At 35.9% G+C, this 17,807-nt stretch overlaps 1 long non-coding RNA gene and 1 pseudogene across 1 annotated transcript; both read left to right on the forward strand.

Annotated features, from left to right (window-relative positions):
• The first annotated feature begins 9,296 nt into the window (after positions 1-9,296).
• LOC125191832 (uncharacterized) lies at positions 9,297-10,022 on the forward strand. The gene is made up of 2 exons (XR_007171258.2): positions 9,297-9,559; positions 9,637-10,022. It is a non-coding gene; the product is annotated as an uncharacterized LOC125191832 (long non-coding RNA).
• A 2,779-nt stretch (positions 10,023-12,801) lies between these two features.
• On the forward strand, positions 12,802-13,587 carry LOC125192868 (ethylene-responsive transcription factor ERF010 pseudogene; annotated as a pseudogene).
• Positions 13,588-17,807: the final 4,220 nt, after the last annotated feature.

The following is a 17,807-nucleotide window of genomic DNA, read 5'->3' on the forward strand; positions in this document are numbered from 1 at the left end:
TTAATATAGAATTAGTAACCGAAATTTAACAACTTGATATCGTTATTTTGTTCGAAGAAACTCATCGCAATATGACAAGAATGGGAAACCGTTTGGACAACTTTCACTTGTAAATTATACATGTGGGTGTTCGATTTTCTAGATAAAACATTATTAAGATATAATCTACAATTAAGTTGGGGTTATTTTAGTTGAAAGAGGTTGACTATGATTAATTATCTCATGATTATTCATCATGCTCGATTGAGTTGTAGTAGTATTCAATCTCATGAACCAAACACACTGCATATTTAATCCCGATATCCAATCTTGCAAATCGAACAACCCATAGATTATTTTTTCTTTTAATTAATATACTCCTATGTATTGATCGGACTACTAATTAATATAATCATTTTTACACTAGGGATACTACTATTTAAATCATAACCATGTTGATTTCAACTCAAACCCATAATTTTGAAATCAACATAGGAGTAAATAGTTGGAATGGTTTTAAGTGTGATTCTAAATAGAGGTTAGAAGTATACTAGGAGTCCTATATTTTGGCTTTGGATTAATTAGAAGTAGACAAGTTAGGAGTTAGGAAAGTGACAAGATTAGGAATTACTTAGGATTTATAACTGAAGCAGACAGAGAATATCGTTTGGTCTCCACTACGTAGTTTGGTTCTTGCGTGGACGGAACATCTCCTTTTTTAAATTCCAATAACCTCATCATTATAATACCGGCTTCCCCCAATAAAAAATCTAAATATTTTTAAAATTAATTCTCTCAATTTTTTTCCGATCAGTAAATTACTAAATTAACTGTTCAATTCCACGAACAATCAAGCAAGGAATGACAATCTAAACAACATTAAATAAACACTACTTACAAAAGTACCAGCACAAAAATTTAATAAAGACACTGCAAAAGAACCCAACAATACGCAACAAGTCCAAATAATCTTCATAGAATAGACAAAATAAGCTTCCTCAAACATGACAACTGAAAATTGATTTGATAAACCATAAAAGCAAGAAAACAAAGACAATAAACATTAACTAAATCATATATTAAAACTGTGTTACTTGACAATTTTCAAGTATTTATATACGATCTGTTCTTCGCAAATCAGTACCAACTAGAAAATTCAAAGCATAAGAAACTTAATCAATTTATCATAACGAAGTTTAAAATCGAGATATTATCATATTTTAAGTGAACAAGATCGTTTAATTAAGAAGATTGGTGCATCGGAGCTAAACGGCAGTTTTCGTAAATTCTCTTAACTTTTGACAATTTAGGTAGTCAGTTGCAATCTTAAATTAAATGATGTTCTAATAATTTATCAATAAGCTAGGTCTATTTAGGTGACGCGTGTCTAAAGCATACAATAACCACATTCTAGTGTTTTAATTACATGTATAATGTATTATTAATTACTATATTATAGTTGGTGAAGGATATGGTTCATTGTCCTTGATGCACGATTTCAAATGACGGAATAGTTTTGTCTAATCAACTTTTTTCTTAGTATTCATATAATACACCTGCCAAAACAATACGGAGTGATTAATTAGGATGATAACATTTTGATTACTAGTACTATTTTAGGTACATGTGTTGCAAAATTGATCTTTATTTGATGTGTTCGATCTTTACGTGTTGCATATTTATAGTGAGAGAAAAAACTGTATTCCAACACAAGCTTATGTTAGAGCACTCCCAATGGGGGTGGCGAAAATCCGGCGAAAAATCGCCGAACATCGCCGGATTATCGCCGGCCGTTGTGGTGAAATCGGCGATAATTCGGCGATAATCTTACCGTTATTTCGCCAAGCGGCGTTTTTTCGCCGGATTATCGCCGAGCGATCGCCGGCCACTGTGGGCGACGCTCGGCGATAAATCAGCGATATTTAAATTTAATTTTTTTTTTTTTCGGCCCAACGGCTATTTTTACATCCCACCCCTATAAATATTTCCTCCACTTCCTCCATTCATCACCCACAATCTTCATTCTCTTCATTTTCAATCTCTTCTCCCAATCTTCAATCTTCATCAATCTTCCAAAAATTATGAGCTTTTGGAAGAAAAATTCCCGCTCGGGTAAGGGTAAGGGTAAGGGGAAAGAGTCGAGTTCACAAATTCCCAACACGGATGAAGCAAACGAGCAGTGGATGCACTCGTTGTTGGCGATGGGTTCTCCTCCCGGCCAACTTCCATACGCGGGTCCGTCTCCTTTGCAGACTCCTCCGGCGCGGAGACTTTCTCCGTACTTCAACTCTGCCGGCAGAATGCCCTCTCCAGCCGACGATGTGTATCGGCCCCAGTTCGACACCCCCGGATCAACCCCAGGCGACCAAGAATCTCAGGCCGCGACACTGAGCGCGGAGGACTTCGAGGTGGAAGAAACGCCCACCGAGCCGCCTTCTAGGAGCGGGAGGGGGAAGGCGCCGGCGTCGTCGGCTGCGACTGATACGGGTTCCGATGAGAGGCCGAAGCGGGTAAGGACTACTTACACTCTGCAAGAGTCCGAGCTGATAGCCACCTGCTGGGCGGACATGTTACAGAACGCGGAGCGCAGCAACTACCAGACTGAGATCATATTCTGGGAGCGGGTTGCCGCGAAGTACAGGAGCCACAAGACTGCCTCAATGAAGGACCATGGCAGCGAGGCGATCCGTCGGCATTGGGAGCGCCTCATGAGGGACTGCGGCCACTTCAACGGTATTTATTCTAACTTGTTGGCGAACATGCCCAGTGACCAGAACGAGCATATGGTCCGAGATGAGGCCATGCAGAGGTATTGTGGCCAGTACTTGTCAAAGGGGTTCAAGTATTGGAACATCTACGATAAGCTGAAGGATCTCCCCAAATTCCGGACGGGGATGCACGGCGCGCTGCACGGGAAATCGGTGCGCTCGCGACTTAGCGTTTCGGAGAGCGAGGGGAGCGCGACCCACATCGACTTGAGTGGGGATGGTCCGCACGAGCGCCCGGAGGGAGCGAAGAAGGCGAAGGGGAGACGGAAGGGGAAGGGCACAACGTCGGAAGTCGAGTCGGAACCCCACATCGACTTAGAAAAAGCCACTTATTCGAGCAATGTCGTCAATCTGACGCAGATGTACACGCTGTACTTCACCGGCGGTGGGACCCCTGAAGAAAAGGCGGCCCTCTGGAAATGCATCCAAAGCCTACAGATTACGATGGGCCTCGATCCCGACGCCCCTCCGGCCCCTCCGTCTTAGTTTTTTTTTTTAAATCTTTGTTTATTTGCGTTTTTTATTTGTAGTTTTTTTTTTCTCGTTGTATTATATTTTCCAATGATTAATACAACGATGAATTGTTCATTATTAGTCTATTTATTAAATACATTTGTAGGGAAAATTAAATAATATAAAAAATAATGATGTAAAAATGAAATGTTGAGTTAGGGAGAAATAAGGGAGAAACCAATGTAGCAGTTGGCTAAAAACTGGGGATAAAATGTGATGCTGATGTGGCGCTGATGTGGCAGGAATTAGGGAGAAATAAGGGAGTGTCATTGGGAGTGCTCTTAGAACATATTTCCGAAGTTCTACTTTTACTTTTGCATAAACCATAGGGAAGTATTTATATGGGGCTGAGTGGGGCCGGCTGACCTATAACTCAACCTCCACTTCTACTATATATTAGAGCATCTCCAAGGGGAGAAGGTATATAAAAAAGATATACTCCATTTGTCCCATATAATTTTACTCACTTGGACCCGGTACGAATTTTAAGAAATTTAATGAAAAGTGAGTTGAAAAAGTTGGTGGGATGTGGGTCCTACTTTTAAAGTATTAGCTTTATAATAAAATGTGAGTAAGAATGAGTTAGTGGAATATGAGGTCCACTACCAAAAATGGTAAAAATGAAGTGTGTAAAATTATGTGGGACGGCCCAAAATGGAATATTGGGTAAAATTATGTGAGACGGATGGAATATTATATATATACCTCCTTAAAAAGTTAAATATACCATTCCAAAAAGAAACATACTCCAAAGGAAAAAGGTATATAGAAAGGTAAATGATTTTTTTAACATAAAATAATAGTACAAAATGCATTAAAAAAACATAAAGTGTGATACATTCTCAAATACCTACTCTCTTGGAGAATGTTTTTTCATAAAAAGAAGGCAAATGTGGTAGTTATAAAATTTTACCTCTCCATCAATGGAGAGGTAAAGATACCTGTTCAAAATGGGAAAAAGTATAATACCTTCTCAAATACCTCTCTTGTTAGAGAATGATTTTTCATGAAAAAAGGTAAATATGGTAGTTATATTAGTTTACCTCTTCATTTACCTCTCCCCTTAGAGATGCTCTATCATGGTGTACAATAAAAAAAATATCTTAAAGAAATTATAATTTTATAATTTAGATAGCTACAAAAGGAGAAAAAATGCATCCTCGATGGGCTCAAAACAACGGTCAATGACATAGGCAAGTCACTGGGAAGTGGGAACCTTCTTTGGCCAATAAATTTTGACGAGTTTTGTTTCCTGAAATTTTAACTAATGTTATTAGAGGACTCTCAATGCTCCGGCTAAAAATTCCCTTATTTCTCCCTAACTCATGCCACATCAGCACCAAAATTTATCCCCAGTTTTTAGCCAACTTTTAGCCAATTGCTCCAATGGTTTCTCCCTTATTTCTCCCTTATTTCTCCCTAACTCAACATTTCATTTTTACATCATTACTAATTTAATTGTTTTATTTTTGTATATAATAAAGCTAGCTAATTTATAAGACAAGACAAATAATAGTAATAAAGTTCGTTGTATTAAACACGAGTAAAAAATTACAACGACGAAAATTTAAAAAAAAATAGTACAGGAACGGAAAAAAAAATTCAAAGTAAAAAAATTCAAGGGTAGTGGGCGCGGTTTCTATTTGCCCACAATTCTTCGATCATATCGTGTTGTAGTGCTCGATGGGCCTCCTTTTGGTGTATGTCCATGAACGCCTTGAACCGTTCATGTTCGTTGTACGGTACACCCTGGCGGGCGGACTCGGACTCGGTTGAGACACCGTGACTCGATGATGCAACACTGGTGTCGTTGGTGACGTTGAGGACGCCTTCGTGTTCATCCTCGATGATCATGTTATGCATGATGATGCACGCATACATGATGTCGGCAATATCCCCCTGGTAGTAAAATCGCGTCGGGCCCTTTACCAGTGCAAATCGTGATTGGAGCACCCCAAACGCCCTCTCCACATCCTTGCGCGCAGACTCTTGCGCTCGGGCAAAATACTTTCTACTATCTCCGATTGGGCATCTGATCGTCTTAAAAAACACGGGCCATTGCGGATAGATGCCGTCAGCCAGGTAGTACCCCATGTTATGCACATTGCCATTGGCCGTGAATTCGATGGAGGGGCCTAACCCGTTGATCCGCTCGTTGAAAAGGGGCGACGAATTGAGAACATTTAGGTCGTTGTTCGACCCGGCTATACCAAAATAAGCATGCCAAATCCAAAGTCGTTGGTCGGCAACGGCTTCAAGAATGATGGTGGGATGCGTACCTTTGTAGCCGGTAGTGAACTGGCCTCGCCACGCGGTTGGGCAGTTCTTCCACTGCCAGTGCATACAGTCGATGCTGCCGAGCATCCCCGGAAAGCCGTGGGTCCTCCAGTGCCAATCCAGCAGAAACTGGCAATCAGCTGCGTCCGGCGAGCGAAGGTAGTGCCCCCCAAATATCTCTCGCACGCCCTGACAAAAATTCTTCAGGCACTCGTTGCCAGTCGTCTCGCCGCATTGCAGATACTCATCGAACATGTCGGCGGACCCTCCATATGCCAATTGTCGGATGGCAACAGTGCATTTCTGCAGGGGTGATAGACCGAGCTTCTCTGTGGCGTCTCGCTGGAGCTGAAACTCGGGGTAACGCGCGGACAACGCATTAACAATGCGCAGGAAGAGGGAGCGGCGCATTCTGAATCGGCGACGAAATACATCTGCCGGATAACGTGGTTCCTCAGCAAAATAATCGGCGAACAGCCGATCATGCCCACCAGCGTGGTCGCGGTGGATGTATCGGCGCCGCCTGCGGATTGGCCGTTGGGGTGGCTGCTGCATTCGAGCAAGCTCCCTTTGTATGAAGAGAAGGTGTGTATTTATAGGGGGGAAATTAAAAAAAAAAAAAAAACTATTTTTATCGCCGGATTATCGCCCACAGTGGTCGGCGATAACCCGGCGATAATCCGGCGAATTTTCAGGAGTTGGCGTTAATTCGGTAGAATTAACGCCGAATTATCGCCGAATTCTCCCCAACGCCCGGCGATAATCCGGCGATAATCGGCGATTTTTCGCCGGATTTAACGCCGACCCATTGGGAGTGCTCTTATGTCCTCTCCATTCTCAAGTAAGGGGCGGCACGACAAGGAAAAAAGTGAAGTTGCAAAGTCGTATGATAGATGGGAACTATTTTGCTAAGAAAGAGATGAGTTTGGTGCATTCATTTACATTACATGCATGGTTGCGGATGAAAGCAAATGAAATTTAATTTCAAAAAGGAAAACCTCAATGTGAGCAAATTGGCGAGCAATTAAAGTGTGTAACAAATCCAAGGAAAAAAACACTAAGAAAGGCAAGAAAGTTGTGTAGGTAAAAAAAATCATATTTTAACTTGATTGTCATAATTATTTTTAAAAATGTCCCAACTTTTTAAAAATAAATAAATTAGGTAGCTAACAAAGCTGGAGTTGATGATATATCACTAGCAATCAATTAAATATCGACTCAATTAATAGTGCGCGAATTAATTTGATGTGTCTACATATTGATATGAATTAAAAAAAATGCAAAATCAAATTTTAATAAAACTGGAACATGACAAAAGGAGAGTGAAAGGATCATGTTTTAAGGTAATTGAAATAGGATAAATAATCCATATTGAAAAAATTTAGAGCAAGCCTAAATCGGAAAAGGGGAACGTGAAAATACTAGAATCCAATATTTATTTTAATTTTCATACATTTGAACCGACACAACAATTAGTATATCATTGGGATCGAGAGTGATCTTTTTACGGAACTTTGTAAAAAGGAGAAATTTAAGAGCTGAAAAAAATATATATATATATATCAGTCTCTAATATTATAATGCGAGTTGGCATTATAAATATATTAGTCCTTGATATTTAGTCGAAAACAAATATTTTTATTGAATTAACTAATATTAATGTATATTTACAAACTGATATGATTTTAAGTTTTAATCTTAAAAAAAATTAATAGAATAATCTATTAATATCATATTATAGTTGATTAGGGTAGTGATAAAATACAAATTTCATATAGTGTATAAACTCCAAACTCTTCAAAACAATGTCAACACAATGTTATCGCAATGTCAATATAGTGTAAAATTTCAAGATTTTGATATCAACACAACGTCAATTGTTGATAACTATTGACACTCTATTGATGCTATTTTGTCATAAGTTTACATTTTCTAACAGTCCAGATCATAATTTGGAGTTTGTATAATATTTAAAGTTTGCATTTGATTACATCCTAAATTTTTATTATATATTAATAACAAATGTACTAAGCTAAATCATAATTATATTAGATTAATTCTTTTTTAATTGATTACTTTGTTGAACAGTCTTCTCCCACATTTCTTTGATTTCAATTATTATATTTTGTTGCTAATTGAAAAGTGATGAATTAGAAGTCGCTACTCGTGGACGTGTGGGATTCCTATATTGAAAAGTGATCAATTAAATGTATATACTCAGTGTTCTACATATTGGAATTTTATAAAAATATTTTTTTATGTATTCAAGAAGTCTCAAAACTAGAAAGTGAGCATAGATTTAATGAAAAAAAGAGATTCCAAAGGCCATCAAGATAAGAAGGCCTATAGAACCACTAAAACAACACCAAAAGCAACCATGCAACAGGACATCCCAAGAAAACATTCAAGAAGAAGAAGAGAACTAGACTTCACAAAGCAATGTACACCTAATCACTTTTAGGGGGCGTTTGAATATGTATATAAGTAAATTATGGATATGGGCCCTTTTCCACTTTCCCCACTCATATTGGTTTCAACCTTTGTAGAATATCTATTCCACCCTCTGATAGCCCTCAGATCTTTTGTTGCTGAGGTGAGCTAGAGTCCAAACATTAGGCACCAACTTCTAATCCTCAAATTAAGGCACAATTTAACATTTTTTCCCCCAAATCCAAGTTTGGTTCAAAACATCGGAAAACCATTTTGTTCCGATATATCAAATCGACCATAATAGAACATAAAACAAGAATATCCATAACTTCTTGTCAAACGCTTTTATTTGTTCGATCTTCTTGCATTTGATGTCAGAAGTGTAACTAGTATTACATAGGGAGTACTACGTAAATAAGTTAAAGCTATCTAAGTAGTATAGTAGTACTTACTTTATATGTTAATAAATATTTTAAATTTATTGTTTATTCGAATGATATAAAATCGATCTAGTTTTATTAGTCGACACTAACAACACATAAAATATTGATATTATAATGAGGTTAAATTCGTACAACAGTTGCATAACGAACTGACAAGTCAAACCCATTGTCTTTGCCCTGACGTACGCCATACGATGAATTTTGGGCATCAGTCATTGTTTATGGTGCATACTCATCATTTCATTAATTTTTTAGCTTTTTATGATTTTAAGAATTTTGTTTTATTTCCTTTTAAGTTTTTAATTTCCAAACCATTTATAAGTAGTGGCTTTCATTATTTGAAAATCACTTTTGATCACTATTAATATATTAAGATTTTATAAGCTTCACTTTTATATATTCCCTTTGTACTACCGTAAGTAGGTCTTAGTATTTCTTTTTGGGTTGTCGCAATTAATGTATTGCATTTTCTATATTGGCGAAAACAACAATTTTTAACCTTTTTACTTTATTCTTTCTTCTATATTTTTGCTTTATTTTTTACTTTTTGATATTTTATTCTCTTTTTAGTTAACCACATAATAACACTATCTAATTTTTGTGTCAGAAAGAATCGCCTCATTTATCGTGGAATGAAGAGAGTATTACTAAATTTATAATAACAATATCGGAATAAGATAAGTAATTATGACTAAAATAACAAGCAATTAATTGCAAACAAACTAAAATAACAAATACTCCTATTAATTGCAAACAAACTAAAATAATAAAATAAGATTTAGGCAAATGAAAGATAGTACTATCATAATACTACATGTTAGACATAGATAGCCCTCCTTATTTACCCTTATTTCCATGTTTGTTTGTCATGTTTGCACTCTATGCGACCCGGACTTGTAAATCAAAACCCAACTCAGTCGGCGATTCTTATTTCCAAAATGTAGCTAACTCTAACTACAAAAGAACCAGCGATTGGGCAATATCAATAATTTATTGAATTTAACTTCCAACAACCAATGACTTTAATACCCCTTTCATTTACTCCATCTCCCATCTCCTATAGACAAACAACCTCAATTCTCCACCCACTCCAAATTCCACAAATCAGATCGGCGGTGAAAATTTTGAAACTCCAATTCAAAAATTTTGGTGGGAATACTTGTTGGGTTTAAATCATAAATTGAGAAGGTTGAATCCAATCTTATCGTCTTTGTCGTTGTTTGTAGGTTGATTCCAATTGAACCGGCAAAATCGAACACTGAGGACCCATGGCTGACCAAGATGCGATTCAAAAGGTAATGTTTTTCAAACCCTGCAACAGAAGATTATATTGCGATTCGTGTACCCCTGTGATTTTGTAAATAAGTTTCAGAATTTTCCCCCGTCGAGCACCCTCGCCTTTTTTGTTGGTTCCTAATGACCGACTGCAAAATTTAATATGTGTTTGGAGTGTGTTTATTTGTATTTTTTTTCATCTGATTGAATAGATTTGATACTGTATACATGGTTGTATCTTGTGTTTGGATGCCTCATACCAAACATAAAAATAAGAAACGTGTGATATGAATATGTACAAACAAACATATGATAGTTGATTGCTAACTCTAACCTACATCATGATGTTTGAGTTTAGTATATCTAAACATACGTTGGGCCAACATAGAAAACAAACGAGCCCTTAGACTTTTATACGTCTACGAAAATTTATCTATTACACACAAAAGATAACGATTGAATGTACAAAAAGCATCCATTCTAATTGGGAACAATATATGTGATGGTTGATGGTATAACTATACTCCAATTTGTGCTGGTAATTAATAGAGGAATTATTCTCAACATTTGGGATATTTTCGATATATGGTGTCGGCCAAAGTTGTATACTTATCACTATCTCACACACGTGTCGGCCAAATCCCTGCCCCACCCATCATCACTCATTTTCATTCTCTTCCACAAATAGCTTAAGTCCTTCTAATACACTAATTTATTTTAATCAAATAACAGGATTGATTTTAAATCAATAAATAGTGAGTAATGGATTATACTAGTCGCCTATAGTAAACGATTAAGAGTGATTTTAAATCAGTAAATAGGGGAGTAGATCAATAAAGATTGATTTCATACAATACAAAATTGATTTTAAATCAATAAATAGGGAGTAATGGATTATACTAGTCGCTAATAGTAAACGATTAAGATTCTTTTGGGTGCATTATAAGCAAAATATTTAGTGAGATCAGAATATCATTATTTTTAGCCTCTAAAACCTATACATAAGATTATTAAAATTGGTTTAGAATATATATACATTTTCATCTCACATCATGACGATGCCATTATGACAATAAATAACGATATAAGGAAAAATGCCGAAATATCGAAATACCGTCCTTAGTGTCGAAAAATACCGAAAATACTGAATTTTTGGTATACCGTGATTTTCGGTAAGGTAACGGTATGAATTTTCATATACCGCGGCATACCGAAATTTGGTATACACCGTAAATTAAGGTATATACTGTGAAATATAAATATAATAATATATAAAATATATTTTATGTATATTTTTAAATTATAAAATCTAATGTGAAATATAAATATATTTATGAATATTTAATATTTTTTTAAAATTATAAAATATAAATAATATTATAAAACTCAAATATTAGTATTTTCATTGACGTTGAAAGTTAGGTATACCACAAAAGTACGGTATACCGAATTTCGGTATAGCATACCGAAAATGAGGTATGTTATCGGATTATCGATATGGAAATTTCTCTTACCGAAAATAAGGTATACCAAAAATTTTGGTAAGGTAAAGGTATGGTTTTTTCGCATACCGAATTTATGATAAGGTATACAATATAGTAATTTCGGTAAGGTATAACGTATCTACCCACTCCTAATTTTCACTGTTAATTTCTTATTAATGTTAATCGTTTACTCATTTGTACTACTGTTAGTCTTAGAAATATCCAAACTTTTAAATTTTTGTTTCAGTTATACTATATGGTTTGTGATTATGGCATGTAGTCACTACAAAAGTAATAAAATTATTGATGAAATAACTATATTCTTTATTTGACTAATTTAATATATACACTAGAAGAAAATATTTCATATAACAGTATAAACATCGGCTCAACACTCTCTATGTCCCATAAAATATGGATAAATAATATGTACGAGAACTAAGATAAAATTAATAAAGTAAGTTAGAGGATGAGAAAGGCAGTATAAGTAGTGTTAGCAAATACTCACATTATTAGTAGTGTTTAATGGTGATATAATTTGTAAATAAGTTAATGTACAAGGATAATAAATTGAAACAACTTTTTAAAAATCGAATGAACATATTTATGACATACAAAAATAGAAATCGAATGAACATATTTATGACATACAAAAATAGAAAGTGCACATATTTTTATGTGACGGGAGAATATATATACTGATTGTAAATCCGGTCATTATATATCGAACTAAAAAAACCTGCCGACCACAAGAAAATTATAATTTACCATCAAACACTAACCACCATAGTGCTCAAACTGCACGCATCATTAATCATTATCATGGGTAATACTTTTACTTCTATTACTTGAAATTATCAACAAATGGAAATGTCCCAAAAAATAAAAAGTTAAGTTAATTTATTTTTAATTTAGTGACAACTTTTTTCCTCTCAACATATTGTTACTATTTTAAAAAAAATTCAACACAAATAAGTCTCAATTTATGTATCTTAAAATACAAGATTTTTGTAGTACAAATCCAATAGTACTTCCTCTGCATCAAAAAAAATAAAACCATTTAGGATGACATGAAAATTAATACTACATAATTAATAAGGTAAGAGATAGTAGGAGAATGATAATTAAAATAGCGTTAGTGGAGTAGTAAGACCCATATTATTAGTGCTCAATGTAGGTCCTAGTGATATACGGAGTACTACATTGTAAATGAATTGATATAGTATATGAGTAATGAGTTGGGGGAATTTTCAATAAATGGAAAAGGGATATTTTTATTGAATAAACGGAAAATGAAAGTGTTATTATTTTTAGGAAAGGTTGTAATATTTTTAATTATATTAAATAAATTTAGAATTTCATAAAAGAAAATTAGTCGTTAGTAATCATATTATGCAAGCCCAAGCTTAAAGGTCTCAGATGGATTTGAGTCCACCATAATACAGTAGTACATTATTTTAATTTATAGTAGGAGTATTAATTTATATATAATACATACTAATTTCGTATATTTAGATTCATGATTAGATGAAATATGTGTTGATTAATTTGTGGATGATGAAGAATCCTCGAATAAATAATTAGAAAGCCGAATCCCATCCTTCCACCTCCGTATAAATACCGACGCATCGCATCAAAGCAAGTGTTGTTTTCTAGCATGAATTCCACTTTAGATTCTCTCCCTTCCCCCACACCAAAATTAATACTCCTATCAAACCCTAAATCATAAATTCTCCCCCAAAAATTAAATCACAATTTTCGATTGAAATCAATGGACGGAGCGTGCTGCACAGCTTCCTCACCGGCGTCGCCCTCGGAAATCTCGAAGCGGCAGCGCCGGCAGCAAGAGAAACCTTACCGCGGCATACGGATGCGCAAGTGGGGGAAGTGGGTGGCGGAGATACGCGAGCCGAATAAACGCTCCAGAATCTGGCTCGGCTCCTACTCCTCCCCCGTCGCGGCGGCGCGTGCCTACGACACCGCCCTGTTCCACCTCCGCGGCCCCTCCGCGCGCCTCAATTTCCCCGAATTCATCGTCAAGGACGTCGTCGACGAGCCGCGCGATTTATCCGCCGCCGCGATTAGGAAAAAAGCCACCGAGGTCGGCGCCAGAGTCGACGCGATGCAAAGCGCGCGCTCCGGATCGGGCCGGGCTGTCGAGAAGCCCGATTTGAATGAGTATCCGAGCCCGGAGAGCTCGGAGGAAAATTGAATTAGTCTCAATACGGTTTGTGATTTCATATCACATTTTTTTTAATATTTATTAATTTTGTTTTTCTTTTTTTTTTTGGGGTCTGTAATTTTTAGGGGTTTGTAGCGTTGAATTTGGGTTTATGTAAAGGAGAAGCTTATAGAGATTAGCTTAATTGTGTGTTATCAACAGTTAATTGTATAAAAAAGTTATGGAATTTCCTTTTATGCATTGGATTTATATCAAAGTATGGTCATTAATTTAGATTAGATTATTAGTAAGTATTTTATTATGTGATGGGAATGTATTGTGTGTGATTTTCTCTGTTCCATTGAATGCGTAGAATGGGATTTGATGAAGGACAGGTGTATGGCCTACTTTTGTGAGTTGAGGTGCAAATTGATGGGTGGATAAGATAGATACAATTGGTTGCGCACACACTTCTAATTCTATTTCATCTAATATTGTCGCCTCATTAATTAATTTTATAATCTCTCTATCCCTTAAAAATTAATGCTTCCGTCCAGAAGATCCATTTTATTTTTAATTTGTCGATTATTCACTTATTTTATTTTTTTCATCTATTACATTAAAATAAAACTGCGTGTTTTTAAAAAAATCAATGTTCAATAAAGGAATTACTTAAACTTTGATTCTTAAGAGCATCCTCGTCCGTGCTCTTAGCTAAGAGTATGGAAGTGAGCCCGGATCCACTTTTACTTCTTGTCCTTTAGCTATTGTCCTTTAGCTAAGACTACAACACCCATATCCGTACTCTTAGTTAAGGATAAACTCAAGGTTCCACCATTCTATTATTCAATTTAAATACTCCAATTATTAAAAACATTTCTACATTATAAAAATACATTAAAAAATAAAAATTAGTACATAATTAAAATTATAAAAAATAGAAATTACATAATTAAAATACTTTAAAAATAAAAATACATAATTAAAATCCTAGAAAATAAAAAAAATACATAATTAAAATCCTACAAATTAAAAATTACACACGTGGAAGACTAGTCCTCTAACCCCAATTGCCTCTTCAGACCCCGGATCATTTGCTCATGTGTTGCAAGTTGATCCGGAGTCATCTTAGACGTATCGTTCAAATAGAGTTGACCCAAGAGGGTCCACAACGAGTTGTTCCGGGGTGGAGGAGGCACAAAGGGAGCGGGGACGGGGGCGGCTGGAGTCGGGGCGCGACGGCGGGTAGCCGTCGCCTTCTTCCTTCCTTGCGGCTGGCGGGAACTGCTCGGGCCAGTGTCGGGGCTACCCAAGTTAGTTCCGAAAAGCTGGGTAGCCACATCATCGGAGACACCGTCGGATAGGGCTACCGACCTCGACCGTTTGCTAGAGGAGCTGGAGGAGGATGCTACTACGCTGCCTCTATACTTCGGATGTCGGCGCCCCTCCTGCCAACAATCGAGGTACTTGAACGGTATCAACTCCAAGCTTTGGTAGGTCGCCAAGGCGGCACTGATGATGTCGAGCTCGCTCTTGCCGCTCCCCGCCGGCCGCTCTTCCTGTTGGAAGTACCCCTGGAACATACCGATTGCTAAGTTGCATCTGTAGAAGCAATTGCACACCATACTCTCATTGCGATAGATGGTTCCCCCCGGTCGGGTTTCATTGTAAAGGCGAGTGATGCGCCACCAATACGTATCCCCAGTTTGGTTCGTGCCAACGTCCGGATCTTCGGAGACTGCCAAGTAGGCTTTGAACATCGCCATCATCTCACCCGGAGTGTACAGAGTGCGGGTGCCACGAACAGGAGGAGTAGGAGTAGGAATAGAAGTAGGAGTAGGAGTAGAGCTGCTGCTCCCTCCCGATCGTTTTGGTCGTGCACCAGGTAAGGACGGTAGCCACCCAAAAATTGCGAACCTTGGGTTTGAGGATGGGCGGTAAATTGCGTTTCCGGACTAGGGAATTCGCCGGAGTCGAACCAATCGTGGTTCCAATCGAGATTGCCGGATGGGTGATCGTCGGAGCCGGACATTGTGTAGTGTGGTGGGAATTTAGATGAGATAATATGAGAAAAAAGATGAGAGAATGTAGATGATAGAATAGATGAGAATGTGATTTTTTTTGTGTTGAAGTGGGGTATTTATAGATGAAAATGTGAATTTTGGGGAAAAAAAATTGAAAAATAAATTAAAAGTGGGTAGAAAACGGGTAGAAAACGGATATAATTTTTTGGGAAGTGGGAAAATATTTTTTTTATTTAAAAATATTTTTTTAAATAAATTTCAAATTTTTTAAAAAATAAAAAATAAAAAAATCGAATTTGCCAACGGCAGCCAATCAGAAGCTGCCACGTAATGGTGCTCAGCGACACGGACGTGCTCTTAGCTAAGAGCAGCATCGTGCCGCTGGACGGACGAGCTCCCGCGGCCCGGACGGACGGACGGAAAAAATAGCACCGCTGCGGATGCTCTAAAATAAAATTTTTTATGGAGATGTAGATTTTAATGCATAACAAATAAAATAAAAGAGAAATAAAAAGGAATTAAAATATTAATAATAAAAAATAAATCTTGAAGTACTTATAGCAACACTTCTTTTAAAAAACAACTTATATTAAATTTGGAAGTGCTTTTGGCAACCCAGGGAGCAAAAATATTATTACTACTACTTCTATGACAAAATTTAGAAAATAGGTAAGTTACAACTTTTGGTATAATGTGTGGTCACCAAAATTTCGAAGAAAAGCAAAACAAATAAAAATATGGTAAATAAAGAGCAAGTTTAGTGGGACCAGAGCAGGAATGTCATACTTATTATTTTTAAATAAAAAACACTCCATATTTCTATAGTTAACAGCAATATTGTATGGATGTAAATAAAGAAACGGATAATCATTCAAATGGTCTGGACCCAGAATGGGCTTTATATTCCTTGTATGCTCAATGGAATGGATATCATTTATTGGTGAATCACAATGAGAGGAATGACACGTTGCATAACTTATATTGGGCTTTATATTCCTTGTATGCTCAATGGAATGGATATCATTTATTGGTGAATCACAATGAGAGGAATGACACGTTGCATAACTTATATCGACTCTTTATATGAGCATCATTCTTATTTGCCACGCGTTTATAGTTGTTCGTTTCAATTTATCTATTTAGTTTGATTCTAATACGTTAAAAATGTTATTATAATTTTTAATTTCACAAAATTCATAAATTAAAGTTTTACTCGTTTTCTCCATAATTTCAAATAAATGAATAAAATATTAAATCAAGCTTTGGTTTTTATGAATTTTATAAAATTAAAAATTATAATAACATTTTTTAATATATTAGAGTCAAACTAAATATATAACACAAAACCTAAGTTTACTTACATTTCATTCCTCTATAACACAATACCTAAGTTTACTTGTTCATTTATAATATTGCATTCATATTTGAATGATCATCCGATTGTGTACATGTATTCATTATGAAATAAGAAAAATTATAAATTAAATCACGAACTGTTGTGACGAGGAATGATATGCTACATATCTTATGTGGGCTCCTTATGTAAGCACCACTCTTGTTTGACACACGTTTAACGTTGTTCCTTTCGATTTATCTATTTAGTTTGACTTTAATACATTAAAAAATATTATTACAATTTTTAATTTCACAAAATTCATAAAAGTCAAAGCTTGATTTATTATTTTATTCATTTATTTGAAATTATAGAGAAAACGAGCAAAACTTTAATTTTTATGAATTTTGTGAAATTAAAAATTATAATAACATTTTTTATTGTATTAGAGTCAAACTAAATAGATAAATCGAAACGAACAACGCTAAACGTGTGTCAAACGAGAGTGGTGCTCACATAAGGAGTAGGGACGTCAATTCAACCCGAAACCCGTGGGCCGGCCCGAACAACCCGGTAATATGAGCGGGTTAGGGCTGTAATTTTATCACCCGAATACAAAATGGGCTAAATGGGTTGGCACGAATGGGTTGGCGGGTTAAACGGGTTGGCCCGAACGGGTTGCGGGTCGGTCCGGTGGGTTGTGAGTTTTAATTATAAAATATTAAGTTTTAGGGGTTTTTTATATTTTTTAATCCTCAATCTTCATTCTACACAATCATTAGTCTTATTCAATCTTCATTTTATACTTTTTCACTCAATCCCAAAATATCAGCTTTTAAGTTTCATCTCAACTCATTATTGCACCGTCCCATCATCTGCTACTAGTGTCTTACCACCACCAAAGTCAATCAAGATAAAATTAAGAACTAACCCATCAAAATTTTAATTTATTTATCATTTTCATAAAGAATTAATTACAAACAATGTCATAATAATGACACGAACACAAGCTGTAGTTTATATTATAGTTGATCGAGATGGAAGACTTTTTTTCAAGTATTATTGAAGAAAACTATGAAAATTCGAAGATTTTATATGATTATAAACTAAAAAGAAGAAA

This window comes from Salvia hispanica, chromosome 4 (genome assembly GCF_029641045.1).
Source record: "Salvia hispanica isolate PSC_SH4W2 chromosome 4, Shi_PSC_v1, whole genome shotgun sequence".
Taxonomy (NCBI): Eukaryota; Viridiplantae; Streptophyta; class Magnoliopsida; order Lamiales; family Lamiaceae; genus Salvia; species Salvia hispanica.